This window comes from Triturus cristatus, chromosome 2_2 (genome assembly GCF_964204655.1).
Source record: "Triturus cristatus chromosome 2_2, aTriCri1.1, whole genome shotgun sequence".
Taxonomy (NCBI): domain Eukaryota; kingdom Metazoa; phylum Chordata; class Amphibia; order Caudata; family Salamandridae; genus Triturus; species Triturus cristatus.
Window position 1 is genome coordinate 241,945,903 of NC_140582.1, and position 16,819 is coordinate 241,962,721.

Genomic DNA, 16,819 nt, shown 5'->3' on the forward strand with positions numbered 1-16,819 from the left:
AACAAAATCCTCATTTTATGGCACCAACATAACTTTTTTTCAATTTCCATTTCTAACTCATCATCTCTCATCTCCCATCCATTTCCCCTAGCTCCTCATCCTTCTTTCTTCATTTCTTGATTCTTAACTCTCACCTCTGACTCCCTATCCCTCACTCCTTTACCTTCATCTAATTGTCACTATTTAACCCTCGCCTTCCGACCATCCCTCCTCCGCTATCTACCTCATCTGTCACTCTTTATCCTTCACTCGTCACTGCATTATCAATATTCCTCATCCATCCTTTCACATCTCTCACACAGTATGTACATGTACTCTAGCTCTTCACCTTGTATGTGCATTATATACCACATTATGCACCTCATATTGCATATCCAGAAGTCTCAGGATTTTCAATGTGTATATCCATATGTGATCAATGCATGTCAATACTACTGTTTGTCATTACCCCATGGCACTACATGCTACATAGTTATGGGACCAAACACAAACCACCTCAAGCTTTGTCCCCTGTGATTAACTTCCCCACAGAGTATATGTTTAAGCACAATATTCTCTAAACTAAGCCCCTGATTATGAGAAATTACACCAGGACACATAACACCTGTTTTTTTCCAACTTGACCTGCACAATCTGGGAACAAGTACTAAAATTATGAGTTTCCCTAGGTCCCAGAGGATCAGGAACACTGAGTAATATTACCACAGCTGATATGTTTCATACCTTGAATTAATTCATACATGGGTTTATTGCATTAGCATGGGGATACCATGTCATCCGTAAATTACTTTAAAAGATAGCAAATATGTCAGTTTTGTTTGCCGGCTCCACTGCCAGTGTCTAGGAAAGCCAACTGACTACGACCATATTGGATACAGCATTCATTACTAAAAATCAGCTTCAAACAGTGCATTTCTTGGCAGCCGTTTTAGAGTTGTTCAATCCATTTGGATCTTTCTCTGCAAAAAAACACATTTAATCCTGTAAACCAGCCTCTGTTTACCACGGCATCTGACCACATGAAAAAGGTCAATGTTATTGTGCTTGAACTTCAGTTTGTGAAAGAAAAGTTCCAGCACATGGGCCATTTACCTTAAATGTCTGGTGCCTAGGTGAGAGGGAGGATCTGCCAGCAGTTCATCCAGAAAGTCAATGGAGTCTCATCTCACATCCTGACAGTGGAAGATTGCAGAAGTTAATCCAGAAAGTCACTGGAGTTTCATTTCACATCCTGACACTGGACAGTTGCTAAAAAAGGTTTTAAGACCTCGAATCTCATGTCCAGAGCCTACTCTCAAAATGTATTTCTAAGAGTCTTTCAACTAAATGAGGAACTACAGTGGAGCAAAAGTTGGCAACCCTGGAGGAGCGATTTCACAACTTTACGAGCCTGACCAGTATTGAGGGCATACATTGAGGGATGTAGAAAGGGAAAATGAGGATCATTACAGGACTATGCCTGTACTTGTGCCAATCTACACACTACAGGTAAAGATGCCAATGTGCATTAGACAAAACTAATGTCATGGAAAACATACCCACTAATGATAGATTAGCAAGGCAAGATTGCCCTGTGCTAGATATGCAGTTGCATCAAGCAGGGGTACCAAAAATATGATAACCATATGAGATACAAATGCTATGTCTCAATGCAGTGCTGGTGAGGCACCATGTGCAATGTTCCCTGAGTTATAAGTGATTGGAACATATGGCAATAGTGTTTTGCTGGGGAAGATATTACCCAGGATAAAAATGGAAGCAAGGTGTTAGAGTAATAAACTTTGTTCAGATGTAGCTTATAATCAAAGGTTATTCGCGGGATGATGACATAGTCACTACTTGTCTGAAGTGTTACTGTCATGTCATTATATAATTACTACCACTCAGCACTGCATCACCAGCCACTCTATCAGCAACGTCCTGCAGCAACCATCCAAACCACAGCCAGTCTGCCAGCCTCAGTGCCTGTAAGCACAACTTCAACATGCATCAGATTCACAGTGGTAGAAGACTCCTGTGCTCTCCTCTGAGCATAACTGCACATACACATCTACAACTACCGTGGCCAGACATTTTTTTCATCACCTTACCTGTTCCCATTCCACAACCTGCAGCTGATTCCATTGTGGAGGAATGAGAGGACTGGGAGTAAGATGATGTACCAATGGCAGCTACATAGGAAGCCATAGAGGACCTGAGGCCCACATGTTGGGATTAGCCTGAATATGGTGGGTGCATGGTGTTCAGGCAGTACCTTTTAATATAGGTGCAACATTAAATGTTTGTGTGGCACATACATTTAAATGTTGACATTGACGATTCGGTGTAGTCTTACATTTTGGGGGATGACAGTGTCCCTGAAGTGGTTTGCACAGGTTACATTCTGATCTGAGCAGGCGGAGACTTTGGAAGAATGCCCTCAGATCCTTCACATTTTAGGAACTGCAAAGCTATCTGTGATTCGGCAGGCCCCCGTCAAAGCTTCCAGAAAGTAACTCTCATACTCCACTTGGGTTGACAGATAGATTTAGGTTGGCAGTTGCAAATGAGCACATGAACAAAAGCAAATTTCCATGGTTTGTTTATGTACAGGACGGTGTCCCTTCCTGCACATAAACACTCTTTAAAAAAAAAAAAAGCCATTTGTCACTTTGCATGAAGCAGCACACATGAAAGTGACAGAATGGCATTTTAGCCCCTTCGATGCTCAAGACGGAGCGGTTCCGTCATGAGCATCGGTTGGGCTGTGCTTATGACGGAACCACTCCGTCATGAGCACAGCCCCTGGGGGAAGCGCTGGCACTCCCCCACCGGGGCACCGATCTTGCCCCCACAGAGGGGGATTGCAGCGGAAGTGATTCCTCTGCCACCCCGACCCCCCATGCTTCCCCATGACATCAGCGCGCGCCGACGTCATCAGGGAGCGCTGGACGCGCTGGAAATCATTTCTTTCCAGCGCGTCCAGAGGAAGTGTACGTTTATTTTACTCCGGTGGGGCGGGGGAGTGCAAATCAGGATGCCTTGAGGAAGCAAGGTGTTAGAGTAATAAACTTTGTTCAGATGTAGCTTATAATCAAAGGTTATTCGCAGGATGATGACATAGTCACTACTTGTCTGAAGTGTTACTGTCATGTCATTATATAATTACTACCACTCAGCACTGCATCACCAGCCACTCTATCAGCAACGTCCTGCAGCAACCATCCAAACCACAGCCAGTCTGCCAGCCTCAGTGATTGTAAGCACTACTTCAACAACAACTTCCTCTCCCCTAATGTCTCAATGCAAGGTATTCCTGGTGCACGATCGCACACAGCGTCGCGATAGTGCACCAGGAATGCCCCACTAGACACCAGGGATTCATTTTTTTGCTCAAAGGAAGCGACCCCTTGGGCAAGGGTCGCTTCCTAAGGTGGAAAATTAATTTTAGACTTAAAATTAGGGGCAGAAAAGCCCACTAGACACCAGGGTTTTTTTTTTTTAATTGGAAGCGACCCCTTGGGCAAGGGTTGCTTCCTGGGTCCCAATTAATTATAAAGTATATTCTGCCCCGTTCTGATCGTTTTTTTTATTTGGCCTTTCTGCCCCCAGGGGGGCAAAAAACCCCACTAGACACCAGGGAATTTTTTTAATTTGAAATGGAAGCGACCCCTTGGGCTAAATTTATTAAAACAAATATTCTTCCCCCCCTGGGGACAGATAGCCTGATGTTTTTTTCGTTTCTGGCCCCGGGGGGGGGGGGGGGCAGAAAAGCCCACTAGAGCCACAGAATTTGTTTTTTTAAACTGGAAGCGACCCCTTGGGCAAGGGTCGCTTCCAGGGGCCATATTTTTTTAAAATATATTCTGCACCCCCGGGGGCAGATTGGTTTGTTTTTTTGCCCTTTCTGCCCGGGGGGGGGGGGGCAGAAAACCCCACTAGACACCAGGGAGTGTTTTAAATTCTAAAGGGAAGTGACCCCTTGGGCAAGGGTCGCTTCCTTATGGGCCTAAACAATTTGTAAGACTTTTCTGCCCCCCCCCCCCCCCGGGGACAGATATCCTGCATTTTTGGGCGTTTCTGGCAGGGGGGCAGAAAAGCCCACTAGCGTCAGGGATTTAAAAATAAATAAATTGGTCGCTTCCAGGGGACATATATTTTTGTATGTGTATTCTGCCCTGGGGGCAGATCTGCCTGTTTATTTGGCCTTTCTGCCCCCCTTTGGGTAGTGACATAGCGTGTTATAATGTGAATTGTTTTATTTCTTGTGAATTGCAATTGTAATGCTTTATTTCTCCCTTTTTGTTCTAGTTCAAGGCTTTTGCTCTTTAGACTGTTGCAGGTTGCGGTTTCGCTACTGGTGGTTCTGCTGTTTGTGTAGTTGCATGTTTTTGGTAAGAAACGTTTTTTGTACAATGTAAATAAGTTTCATTTCTCTGCATGAATGTGTTTTTTGCAAATCGTGTGATAATACCAGTTTGGCTTCTGTTTATTGAGAGTCAAAAACTTTTTGCATTTGTGCTTGATGTGTATTTTGTTGTCTTGTGAGTAATTGGTTTTGTTTTTTCTTTCTAGTGGGATATCGTTGGTTTTTGCTGCGTCTCTGCAGAGTAGGTGCTGGTGAGTGTAGCTGCCTCTTGTAAGTGAATCATATAGTTTTTGAGTATATAGATCTTTGTGATAAAGGCACACATTTGTTTACTTACTTATTTTGCACAGTGTTGGTTGTTGTTGACTTGTTTGTGCAGTCTCCTTTCTTAGTAAGGATAATGGCTAGCCGTAGGATTACTGCTCAGCAGGTTGTTGGTATGCTTTTTGAGTCTTCCTCTGACCATGGTCCAGAGACTGGCTCTGATTCTGAGGTAGAGGTGGGAGGAGAAGATTCAGGCAGTGAGTTTTCTCTCCACATGGCATCATCGGATGATGAAGCTACTCTTCGTGCGGATGAAGCTACTCTTACTGTGATGAAGTGCCTGGGTTAGAGGAGAACATTGATGTGCCGATAGTGCGGCAAGAGCCTGGGGCTGCAAGGCTTCCCGTTGGTGTAGTGTGGCAAGAGGCATCTGGGCTGCAGCCTAGGGCTGCAAAGCTTCCCATCGGTATAGTGCGGCAAGAGGCATCTGGGCTGCAGCCTGGGGCTGCAAAGCTTCCCGTTGAAAGTGCTGACCTCTGGGTTGCCCCAGGCATGGTGCAGCCAGCATTGCCTGACTTTACTGGTGTTCCAGGGTGAATATTGAAAACTTTTTGCCGATACATTTTTTTCAGTTGTTTATGGACAATGTATTTTTGGCAGAGATTGTTGAGCAGACTAATTTGTGTGCCGAACAATTTTTGAGGGACAACAGTGCCAGCCTTAAGCCCCACTTTAGAGCTACCCGGTGGACTCCCACAAATCTGGAAGAGATGAAGAAATTCTTGGGTTTATCTTTTTTGATGGGCTTGCTAAGGAAGCCATCAATGTCTTCATATTGGTCTACTAGTCCCTTGATGACAACTGCTATATTTCCGGCAGTCATGAGTCGTGATAGGTATTTGCATCTGCTTCGGATGATGCATTTTGTTGATAATGGTTTAGCGCTGCCACGAGATCACCCTGATTGTGGCCGTCTTTTTAAGATTCGGCCTGTCATTGATCACTTTGTTGATGGATTTTCTGAGATCTATGCTCCAGGGAAAGAAATTGCAGTGAATGAGTTTTTGGTGTTTTTCAAGGGCCGCTTGGTTTTTAGGCAATACATTCCTAGTAAGAGGGCACGCTATGAAATTAAGCTGTATATGCTGTGCGACAGTAGGACTGGATATGTCTCTAAGTTCAGGGTGTACACCGGTAAGGAATCCAGGACTAACCCCCCCTGGTTGTTTGTCCACTTTTGGAGTGACTGACAAAATTGTGTGGGAACTTGGTAGAGGACTTTTTAACAAAGGCTACCATTTATATGTAGAGAACTTTTACACTGGTGTGCGGTTGTTCAAGGAATTGGCCAAAGTGGACACTGTTGTTTGTGGCACAATCCGCTCTAACAGTAAAGGTTTCCCAAAATAACTTGTTTGTCAAAAGCTTGTGCGGGGACAGTGCAGTGCGTTGCATTGCGAGGAGCTTCTAGCTGTGAAGTTTTCAGACAGGAGAGATGTCTACATGCTGACTACCATCCATGATGAAAGCACTGCACCTGTGACTGTTTGGGGTCAGGTTGCTGAAGCGTGCAAACCTGTGTGCATTTTAGAATTTAGACCATTATAGGCACATGGGTGGTGTTGACAGAGTAGATCAGAGGTTGGAACCTTACGCTGTTCTTCGTAAGGCTTACTTTTGGTATAAGAAGTTGGCTATCCATCTTTTCCACTTGGCAACTTTTAATGCTTTTGTTGTGTTCCAGGATTCTTGTCCTGAATCAAAGATGACTTTTGCTAAGTTTCAGGAGTCTGTAATAGGCAGCCTTGTTTTAGTTGAACAGGCAAGTGTTCCTAGAGTTGGAGTGGTGGAGGATGTTGCTAGATTGAAAGATCGCCACTTTCCTGATCACATTCCTCCCACAGCCTCAAAAGACTTTCCCAGTAGGAGATGTAGAGTCTGTTGGCGAAGAGGTACGCGGAAGGAGACTCGTATGTACTGCCCCGAGTGTCCTTCTAACACTGGGCTGTGTGTGCCTGCTTGTTTTAGAATGTACCACACACAAAAGAATTTTAGGGAGCATCCATGAGTGGTAAAGTGAACTGCCTGACCTCTATTGTTTAATATTTTTTGTTCAGTTTCAAGGTTGGCATTTGTGTAGTGTATTTAGTTTCAGATTTTGTGTTAGTAGATTTGTATCTATTTGCAATTTGTTTGTATTTTCTTATTTATATAAAAAAAAATCCTAAATGTGATGGCGGTGTGCATGGAGTGGCGCTTGTCTGGCGTTGTGCGTGGTCTGGTGCTTGGCTGGCGGTGAACGTGTACTGGCGCTTGGATGGCGGTGTGTTTGGACTGGTGCTTGGCTGGCGGTGTGCGTGGACTGGCGCTTGGCTGGCGGTGTGCATGGACTGGCGCTTGGCTGGTGGTGTGCGTGTACTGGTGCTTGGCTGGCGGTGTGTTTTGATTGGCACTTGGCTGGCAGTGTGTTTGTACTGGCGCTTGGCTGGCGGTGTGTTTGTACTGGCACTTGGCTGGCGGTGTGCGTGGACTGGTGCTTGGCTGGCGGTGTGCGTGGACTGGCACTTGGCTGGCGGTGTGTGTGAACTGGCGCTTGGCTGGCGGTGTGCATGGACTGGCGCTTGGCTGGTGGTGTGCGTGTACTGGTGCTTGGCTGGCGGTGTGTTTTGATTGGCACTTGGCTGGCGGTGTGTTTGTACTGGCACTTGGCTGGTGGTGTGCGTGGACTGGTGCTTGGCTGGCGGTGTGCGTGGACTGGCACTTGGCTGGCGGTGTGTGTGAACTGGCGCTTGGCTGGCAGTGTGCGTGGACTGGCGCTTGGCTGGCGGTGTGCATTGACTGGTGCTTGGCTGGTGGTGTGCATGGACTGGTGCTTGGCTGGCGGTGTGTTTTGATTGGCACTTGGCTGGCAGTGTGTTTGTACTGGCGCTTGGCTGGCGGTGTGTTTGTACTGGCGCTTGGCTGGCGGTGTGCGTGGATGGTGCTTGGCTGCCGGTGTGCATGGACTGGCACTTGGCTGGCGGTGTGTGTGAACTGGTGCTTGGCTGGCTGTGTGTGTGGACTGGTGCTCGGCTGGCGGTGTATGTGGACTGGTACTTGGCTGACAGTGTGTGAGTAGTGACTAGCTGCTGGTCACTACACACACTGCTAGCCAAATACCACTCAACACAATCCGTGAGCTGGTGTGGTTTCCGTGTCAGGAATGTGGGTGTGTGAAAGTGATGGTCCCTTGAATGGCGCTGTCTGCTGGTGTGAGTGTGGTAATGTGCTGGGCCCGCGGCTGGCATTGTGAATGGTTTTGTATGTGTCACACGTATGAAAGGTGTATGAATGGCCTGTAAAGAGGTTGGTGCCTTGTCGTGGCTTTACAGCTCACAAGCTGTGAGTCAATGGTTCAGTTTCTCGTCCTTTCAATTAACAGTGCATTTCATTTTTGTGAAATCTCTGGTTAATACAACTGTATATACTGAACCATCACTCACCCTCATGCCAAATCCAATCAGTATGTATGGGTGCGGGTGCTTGAGGAATAGGTGGTTGTGCATAAAAATGTGTATTTTTTGTTTTTGTCAAGCAGGGTGTACCTTGTCCTTTTTTGTGAATGTTGTAATGTGTAGGTTTTGTGCCTGGTGGTGTGAATGGTCTTGTGTGTATCATGTATGAAAGGTGTGTGAATGGCCTGTAAAGCGGTTGGTGCCTTGAAGTGGCTTTACAGCTCACGAGCTGTGAGACAATGGTTCAGTCTCTCGTCCTTTCAATTAACAGTGCATTTCATTTTTGTGAAATCTCTGGTTAATACAACTGCATATACTGAACCATCACTCACCCTCGTGCCAAATCCAAACAGTATGTATGTGTGCTTGAGGAATAAGTGGTTGTGCATAAAAATGAGTCTTTTCTGTTTTTGTCAAGCAGGGTGTACCTTGTCATTTTTTGTGAATGTTGTAATGTGTAGGTTTTGTGCCTGGTGGTGTGAATGGTCTTGTGTGTATCGTGTATGAAAGGTGTGTGAATGGCCTGTAAAGCGGTTGGTGCCTTGAAGTGGCTTTACAGCTCATGAGCTGCGAGTCCCTGATTCAGTTTTTTGTCCTTTCTATTATTGACAGTGAATTGTATTTTTGTGAAATCTCTTGTTAATAAAATTTTATATACTGAACCATCACTCGCCCTCGTGCCAAATCCAACCAGTATGTGTGCTTGAGGAATAGATGGCTGTGCAGTAATCTGTGTCTGTTTTGTCTCACTGCCAAGCTGTACATTTTGTCTAAGAATAACCTAACAACTGTAGTTTTTATTGTAAACTAAACACCCATGGGAGTGCATGGTGATGTCTCTCTTGTGGATCCCAACAAGTTATCTTACCTACAATGTCCTGCAAACCTCAAAATGTGACTGTGACATTTTCCTTGCATTATTGTGCCCAAATTTTCACACTGCAGAAAGTACCAACAAATTTCCAACCCCCCAGCATTTTTCCAAGTATCCCAATAGAAATGGTACCTCACTTGTATGGGAGGGCCAAGTAACCGTGGCAGGAAAGGGCCCAAAACCTATTGATGCAACATCAAAATTACCTATCAAAAACCAACCTGGTTTTGCAAGGAGGGTCCCATGAGTTATTGGCCAGGGGCTCGGCGGCCATCTATGGAAACCTACCTAACCCACACATTTCTGGAAACTAGACACCCGGGGGAGTCCAGAGAGGTATGGCTTGCATGGGTCCTCCATCATTCTTTAACCCAGAATCCCCTGCAAACCTCAAATTGTGCTGAAAAATTAACTTTTTTCTCACATTTCTGTGGTGGAAAGTTCTGGAATCTGCGTGGATCCACAAATTTCCTCACACCCAGCATTCCCCCAGGTCTCCCGATAAAAATGGTACCTCGCTTGCATGGGTGGGTTAAGGACCCGCGACCGGCAAGGGCCCAAAACGTATTGAGGGACATCAAAATTACGTATCACAAACCAACCTGCTTTTCCATGGGAGTCCATTGAGTTTTTGGCCCGGGGCTCGGCAGCCATCTAGGGAAACCTACCTAACCCACACATTTCTGGAAACTAGACACCTGGGGGAGTCCAGCGAGGTATGGCTTGCGTAGGTCCCCCATCATTCTCCTACCCAGAATCCCCTGCAAACCTCAAATTTCGCCGAAAAATTCACTTTTGTTCTCAAATTTCTGTGTGGGAAAGTTCTGGAATCTGCGTGGATCCACACATTTCCTCCCACCCAGCATTTCCCCAGGTTTCATCATAAAAATGGTTCCTCACTTTTGTGGGTGGGTCAAGGACCCGCGACAGGCAAGTGCCCAAAACCTATTGAGTCGACATTAAAATTACCTATCACAAACCAACCTGTTTTTGAAAGGGGTGTCCCATGAGTTTTTGGCCCGGGGCTCGGCATCCATCTAGGGAAACCTACCTAACCCACACATTTTGGGAAACTAGACACCCGGAGGAGTGTTAGGGGGAGGGTGGTGCAAGGGGTAGTTTTTTAGGTTTTAGGATAGTGTAGTTGTGTTTGTGTAGTGTAGAGTAGTGTATTTGGGTTTAGGGTAGTGTTGGGGGTCGTGAAGGGTAGTCTTGGGAAAGTACCAAACCCAAACATTTATGAAAACTAGACACCCGGGGGAGTCCAATGAGGTATGGCTTGCGTGGCTCCCCCAAACACAACTACACTATCCTAAATGTTTGGGTTTGGTACTTTCCCAAGATGGCCGCCGAGCCCGGGGCCAAAATCTCAGGTGACTCCCCATATAAAACCAGGTTGGTTTGTGATAGGTAATTTTGATTTCGCCTCAATAGGTTTTCGGCCCTTGCCTGTCGCGGGTCCTTGACCCACCCACGCAAGTGAGGTACCATTTTTATCAGGAGACCTGGGGGAACGCTTGGTGGGAGGAAATTTGTGGATCCACGCAGATTCCAGAACTTTCCTCACAGAAATGTGAGAAAAAAGTAAATTTTTGGGCAAAATTTAAGGTTTGCAGAGGATTCTGGGTAGGAGAATGATGGGGGACCCACGCAAGCCATACCTCGCTGGACTCCCCCGGGTGTCTAGTTTCCAGAAATGTGTGGGTAAGGTATTTTTTCCTAGATGACTGCCGAGCCCCGGGCCAAAAACTAATGGGACCCCCCTTGCAAATCCAGGTTGGTTTGTGATAGGTAATTTTGATGTCGCCTCAGTAGGTTTTGGGCCCTTGTCTGCCACCCACCCACGCAAGTGAGATACCATTTTTATCAGGAGACCTGGGGGAAAGCTGGGTGTGAGGAAATTTGTGGATTCATGCAGATTCCAGATCATTCCACCACAGAAATGTGAGAAAAATGTGGTTTAAGTCAATGAATCATTCTATTGACTTAATAATCGGACTGAAATACAGTTGAGACACACAGGCGGCATTGCTGTCACGTTCAATGGACTGGTTGAGAATTATATACGTGTCATTTCGATTTTTTATTGTGTAACAAAATATTTTATTCACATGAGCATTATTTATTGTAGATATCGTTTCTCATATAGATGTAGTGTGTTGCGTTATGATTTTTAGCAGTTCAACTGAGGTTACATACTGGGAGCAACGGGGTTATTTGGTGGGGATTAAGGGAAAACTAAGACATATTACTCGGGAGTCTGGGCAATGTAGTTTTTGAAGACTCGAAGAATGTCTGTTTTACATTTTCAGAAAACAACCGGAAGCTAGTGCCTTAAAGATCAGTGGTTCCCGATTGAAATGTAGTCAGCACCTGAAGTCAATTAGGGCGCTGTGACCCGTATAAAGACGAGCTTTGAACTATGGGGTTTTTTAGTCCAGGGAGAAAGATGCGTGCGCGAGCACTTTTAAAATGCTAACGAAATAAGTTTGCAAGCCGGCAGCAAGCTAGGCTACGCAGCTCTCTCATTCAGATGGATTTAAGATATGTGTCATGGTAAGCGCAGGATGACGGCATTGTGCTAGGCTTTCTAACGGTTTTTCATTTAAATTAGGGAATTCGTGTGAGTAGATGGGAGGGGAGTTACTTAAAAGACAGGTGAAGGTGAACAGGAATTAGCAGGCTTAGAGATGGTATTGTCACACGATGTTGCTCTCTTTCTAATATTAATAGGAGGAATTTCAGTTGGTTTATTGACATACAGAGCATGAATTACGAGTATTATGAATATCTTGATTGATGAAGTGTATCACAGTAGTTGTTATGACCATGTAAATACGCATTAATTTATGTATTGTAGATGCCCCTGACGAAGGGATCCGTCCCGAAATGCATTGGGTAATTCAATAAAATACGTGACATCTGGACATCATCTTGCCTCCTGTGTGTGGGTGATCTATTTCTTATGGAATTAACAATGAGTAAAATGAATTGAAGATAACGTGAAGAATATGGCAGAGAAAAATTATGGATTATTTAAAAGAGTACATGAAGAATAAGGAAAATGTTTAATTGATTGGACTCATTGGATACAAGGCTGTGCAGCCGGTATTGGATCTGCAATATGGTTCAGAGGTTTTGTTCATTTGCGGCGCATTTGGACGGAGCGCTTACCAGGCATGCACGCCTACATTGTCAAAATAATTGTCAAGTTTCAGAACAAAGTTAATACAGGAGTGCAGCTTGCTACTTATGTTTGCATGGGAGGAGTCAAGTCACCACATCCTGGATTCCCCTGGGTGTCTAGTTTTCAGAAATGTATAGGCTTGCTAGGTTTCCCAAGGTGCCGGCAGTGCTATGGTTCAAAAACTACAGCTAGGTACTATGCCAAAAAAGGGTAATTTTTCACTGCGAAATTGAGGTGTGTCCACATTAATTGCTATATACCCAGAACATAATAAAAAACCATTTCAAGACGCTGCTCAGTTTTTGGCTTTGGGTTCGGTGGGTTCTTGGTGAACCTACAAGTCCTATATATTCCCACAACCAGTAAGGTCCAGCGGATGTAACGGTATATTGCTTTGAAAGAGCTGTCATAATTAGAAGAAGTTACAGGTGAAAACATTGACACAAAAGGCTGTTTTTTTCAACTAATTTTCAATTTTTCCAATATTTAACTGTTAGTTTCTATAAAGAAACCTTGATGGATCTACACAAAGGACCCCATGCTGAATTCAGAATTTTGTCTACCTTTCTAAAATGTATAGCTTTCCAGGATCCATTATTGCTTTCATACCCATTTCTACCATTAACTGGAGGGAGGTTGAAAGCACAAAAAATAGCAAAAATAGGCTATGTCCCAGAAAAATGCCAAAACTGTGTAAAAAATGTTGGTTTTCTGACAAATATCTGTAATTCCCTAAAAGCTGGGGAAATTGTGATTTCAGCCCCACAAACCCTTTTTTGATACCATTTGCAGGAAAAAACCCAGACGCTTTCATTTGCAGCCCTTTTTTCCCATTTTTCCCAAAACCCCCCAAATTTAGCTGGATTTTGGCTAATTTCTGGGTCCTCTCCAGGGGAATCCACAAACCCTGGGTACCTTTAGAATCCCCAAGATGTTGGAAGAAAAGGACTCAAATTTGGCGTGGATACCTCATGTGGTCAAACAGTTACAGGGGCCTAAGCGCGAACTCCCCCAAATAGCCAAAAAAAGGCTTAGCACAGGGGGGGAAAGGCCTAGCAGCGAAGGGGTTAGGATCGTTATGTGCAGGAAGTGGCACCTTCCTACACATAAACAATCTTCCCCTGCACGCAGACACCCTTGCACTATGGTGCAAGGGAGCCTGCATTGGCGCTAAGTTGCTAAACTTAGTGCCATCGCAGGGGGAAACGCAAGGCTGCACCACATTCTTGTAAATATGGTGCAGCCTTAAGTTTCAGAGGTAGCGGAGAGAGGCATTAAGCCAGGAAGGCTAACGCCACTAACCGCCACTTCATTGTACAAATGGCCCTATATGACTATATTTTTCATTAGAAACTACTTCACATGTAGCCTATATTGTGGCAGGGATGATATCGCAATACTCTCGCCAAGGAGCCATGTTCTCTTGTGCTTTTTTCAAGTCAATGTAGCTCTGTGTGCGGCAATTTGTGTACATTTGTCTTGGAAGTATTATTTCATGGTACATTTTTGCCATTTGCTTTTATATACTGCCGGCTCTGAGCATATTGATTTCAATAAATATTATATTTATTTAATTAAAGGGCAAATTAATTTTAAGGTATATCAATTTGTTTTCACCACAGGTACTATTCATTTCACCATATGTTACATTCATATCAAACCAATATTTGTTTTAGTACATTTCATATTCCTTTGAGGGGGGTCATAGTTATTTTATTATATATCATAACCAGTTCAATATATGTCATATTCATTTGAACGGAGTTGTATTTATTTCAATGCATGCCATATTCATTTATGCATAGCTCATAATGATTTTAGCATTTATATAATTTCAATGCATCTTTTACTAATTTCAACCCGTTATACTAATTTCAAAGTGTGTCATTTTCTTCTCAGTGCACTCCCTGTTGACTTCAGTGCATATCACCTTAATTTAGGTATGTAGGTCACAACCATGTTAAAACTTGCATTCTCATTCAGAGAATGTTATATTAATTTAAAGATGTGTTATATTCGATTCAACATGGTCTATCTTCATTTCAACAGATTTTGTACTAAAGTTCATGCACTTTATATTCATTTTGAAGTGTGTCACACATTTCAGTACTAGTCATCTTTATTTCAATGTAGGTCATATTCATATGCACACCAGTCATATTCATACTAATATGAGTTAAGATCATTTGAAAGTGTATCATATTCTTCTCAACTTGCATTGCATTATTTTCAAAATACAATATATTTATTTTAATGTGCCATATTCAGTTCACATTTATCACATCACTACTCATTTCAACATGTGTCATATTTATCTTAACATATGTCATTCACTTCAGTGAATATTGGATTATTTTTAATGCAAGTCATTTTTTTTCCATTTATTGCTATATTCTTTTTTGTAAGGTCCACATTCATTTCAGTACAGTTCACAGATATGTTCTATTCTATTTAGAATATGTGTTATAAATATCATTACTAAGTAAAGCATTAATTCTGCTGTTTGTCAGATTTGTTTTGCAACATGGTACATTGATTCTGCCATGTATCATATTGTTTTTAAATATGTTATATTCATTCTGGTTAATGTTATATCCATTTTGCTGTGTAGTTCAAGGAGTGCCATATTCCTGGAGCTGTAATTGTGACATGAATGTCATCCCTTTGATATGGATGAGCATTTAAATGATAAAAAACTGTATTTTGAACTGATATTATGTAATGTGCTTCCCCAAAATCTGCTTTATGCAGGTAATATGGCATCTTTCCTTCATTGTTCTCTCATACACTTTCGTATATTTTCACTAGCCACCTGCACTGTGCCACCACATGGAGCATCTAGTCTGTTGTTTGCACTGGATCAAATGTATATACAATTGAACTCTACTCAATATAGGTCCAACTTGTAAAACACATTTTTTGCATGTGTTCTTTGGGAGTGTGCCCTTATTGACCCTCACTTAAGTATTAAACCTTTCACTGAATTATATCTGAGAGAACTGCTGTTGTTGTTTAGTACCTAATTATCCAAGCTCTCAGGAATACCCTATTGACCCATGTATATGTGTTCCTTATTATTCGGGACCAGGTGCTACCCATTAAAACTAATGGGTCCTGAGTACAAAGCTATTGCAATGATTAGGTGCAATTTAGGCTCACAGTACTCCAGAATTGTAGGATAGAGTCAGGAGTCCTACAAAATCTTAGTGGAATGGACCTTGTATAATTTTTCAATTAAAATGTGTGGCAAATGCTCTATTGTTATGGAAATATTTAAACAAGATAAAAAAATGATGGGATGTACATGCAGTGAAATTATATTTCACAAACAGCAAATCCTTCTAACATTGTTACACTGAGGTGATAGTTGCTGCCTATACTTTCTCCTCACAACATTTTACTGAGGGAAAAATCTTGAAGTGCTTGTGCGGTACGTGCATTACCATCAAGGATGCTTCGAATAAATTATATCCTAACGTTACTAAATTAAGTTCAATATAAATGTTTGATTAGAGTCTCTTTCTGCCCATTGATAGGTTTGGCTGGACAGTGTAGCATTTTCTCGGACCAATTGTTACCAACTGTTTCAAATATACACAGTGTAGTCTTAGGCTACAACCAGAGAATTGTTTCTCTCTCACATCATTCTGACAAATATACATTCTAGCAAATGCTTCTATTGGAAAGTGTGGACTATTCTGCATCTGAAACCATCACTCTATAATTACACTGTTTGTCCCATCAATGTCTTTGTCTCCTATATGCACTCCAGCCGTGGCTGCTGCAGGTAAGAGTGATGGGGTAGTGGGGCCAGGTGAGGGGGGATTTTGAGAGACGACCACGAGGGAAAATTAATCCCCCCTCACCGGGCCCCACCGCTCTTACCTGCAGCGGCCGCAGCTGATGCACTCTATAAAGAAAGCAATCCTGTTTGATACTTTTTCACTGTTTTTACAAAGGTGATAGATTTGGCGTTAGTATACTAATCAGCATTTGCTCATGCAGTGCATCCAACAGTATTTGTGCGTTTAAAAATGCCTGTGAAAGCACATTAAAAACGGACCTATTGGCATTGTCAATGCTTGTTTTTAACTTTGCATTTGTTTACTGTATCACTTCTGGACCATTAGTGTAAAATCTATTTGTAGTTTTAGTTAGTTACCTATTTAACCAAGACTCAATTAAAAAAGTGGCATCTATTTGCCGCAGGCATCTATTGTGAATGTAATTAGCATTTACTGCTGTATGGTATAAGTCTCAGGGGGTTATTAGTAATCAACAGTAATGTGCATAATTACTGCCATCATGTTCATTTAAGCACTGATAGTGTTTAGTAATGCTTCATAAGCGCTGCATGTAAAGTCAGTAACAGGCACTTCTGTTTTAACTTTTTGTGAAGCGATTAGGCTAATAGCAAAGGGGTATGTATATTTCTTCTGTTTGAGACTCATATAAATGATCTGGTATTATTGAACATTTATTCATAGGATAAAGATATAACCTTTTATAAAGTATTTAGACCAGAGACACATTTTTCCATGGCAGTAATAATGACTAATGATCACTTTCTATAGGGACTGATTCATAATCACTAAAATCTAGGTATATTTAGGAGCATGTTCAGAATTGTCAAAAGTATTTGCAGGGTCTGG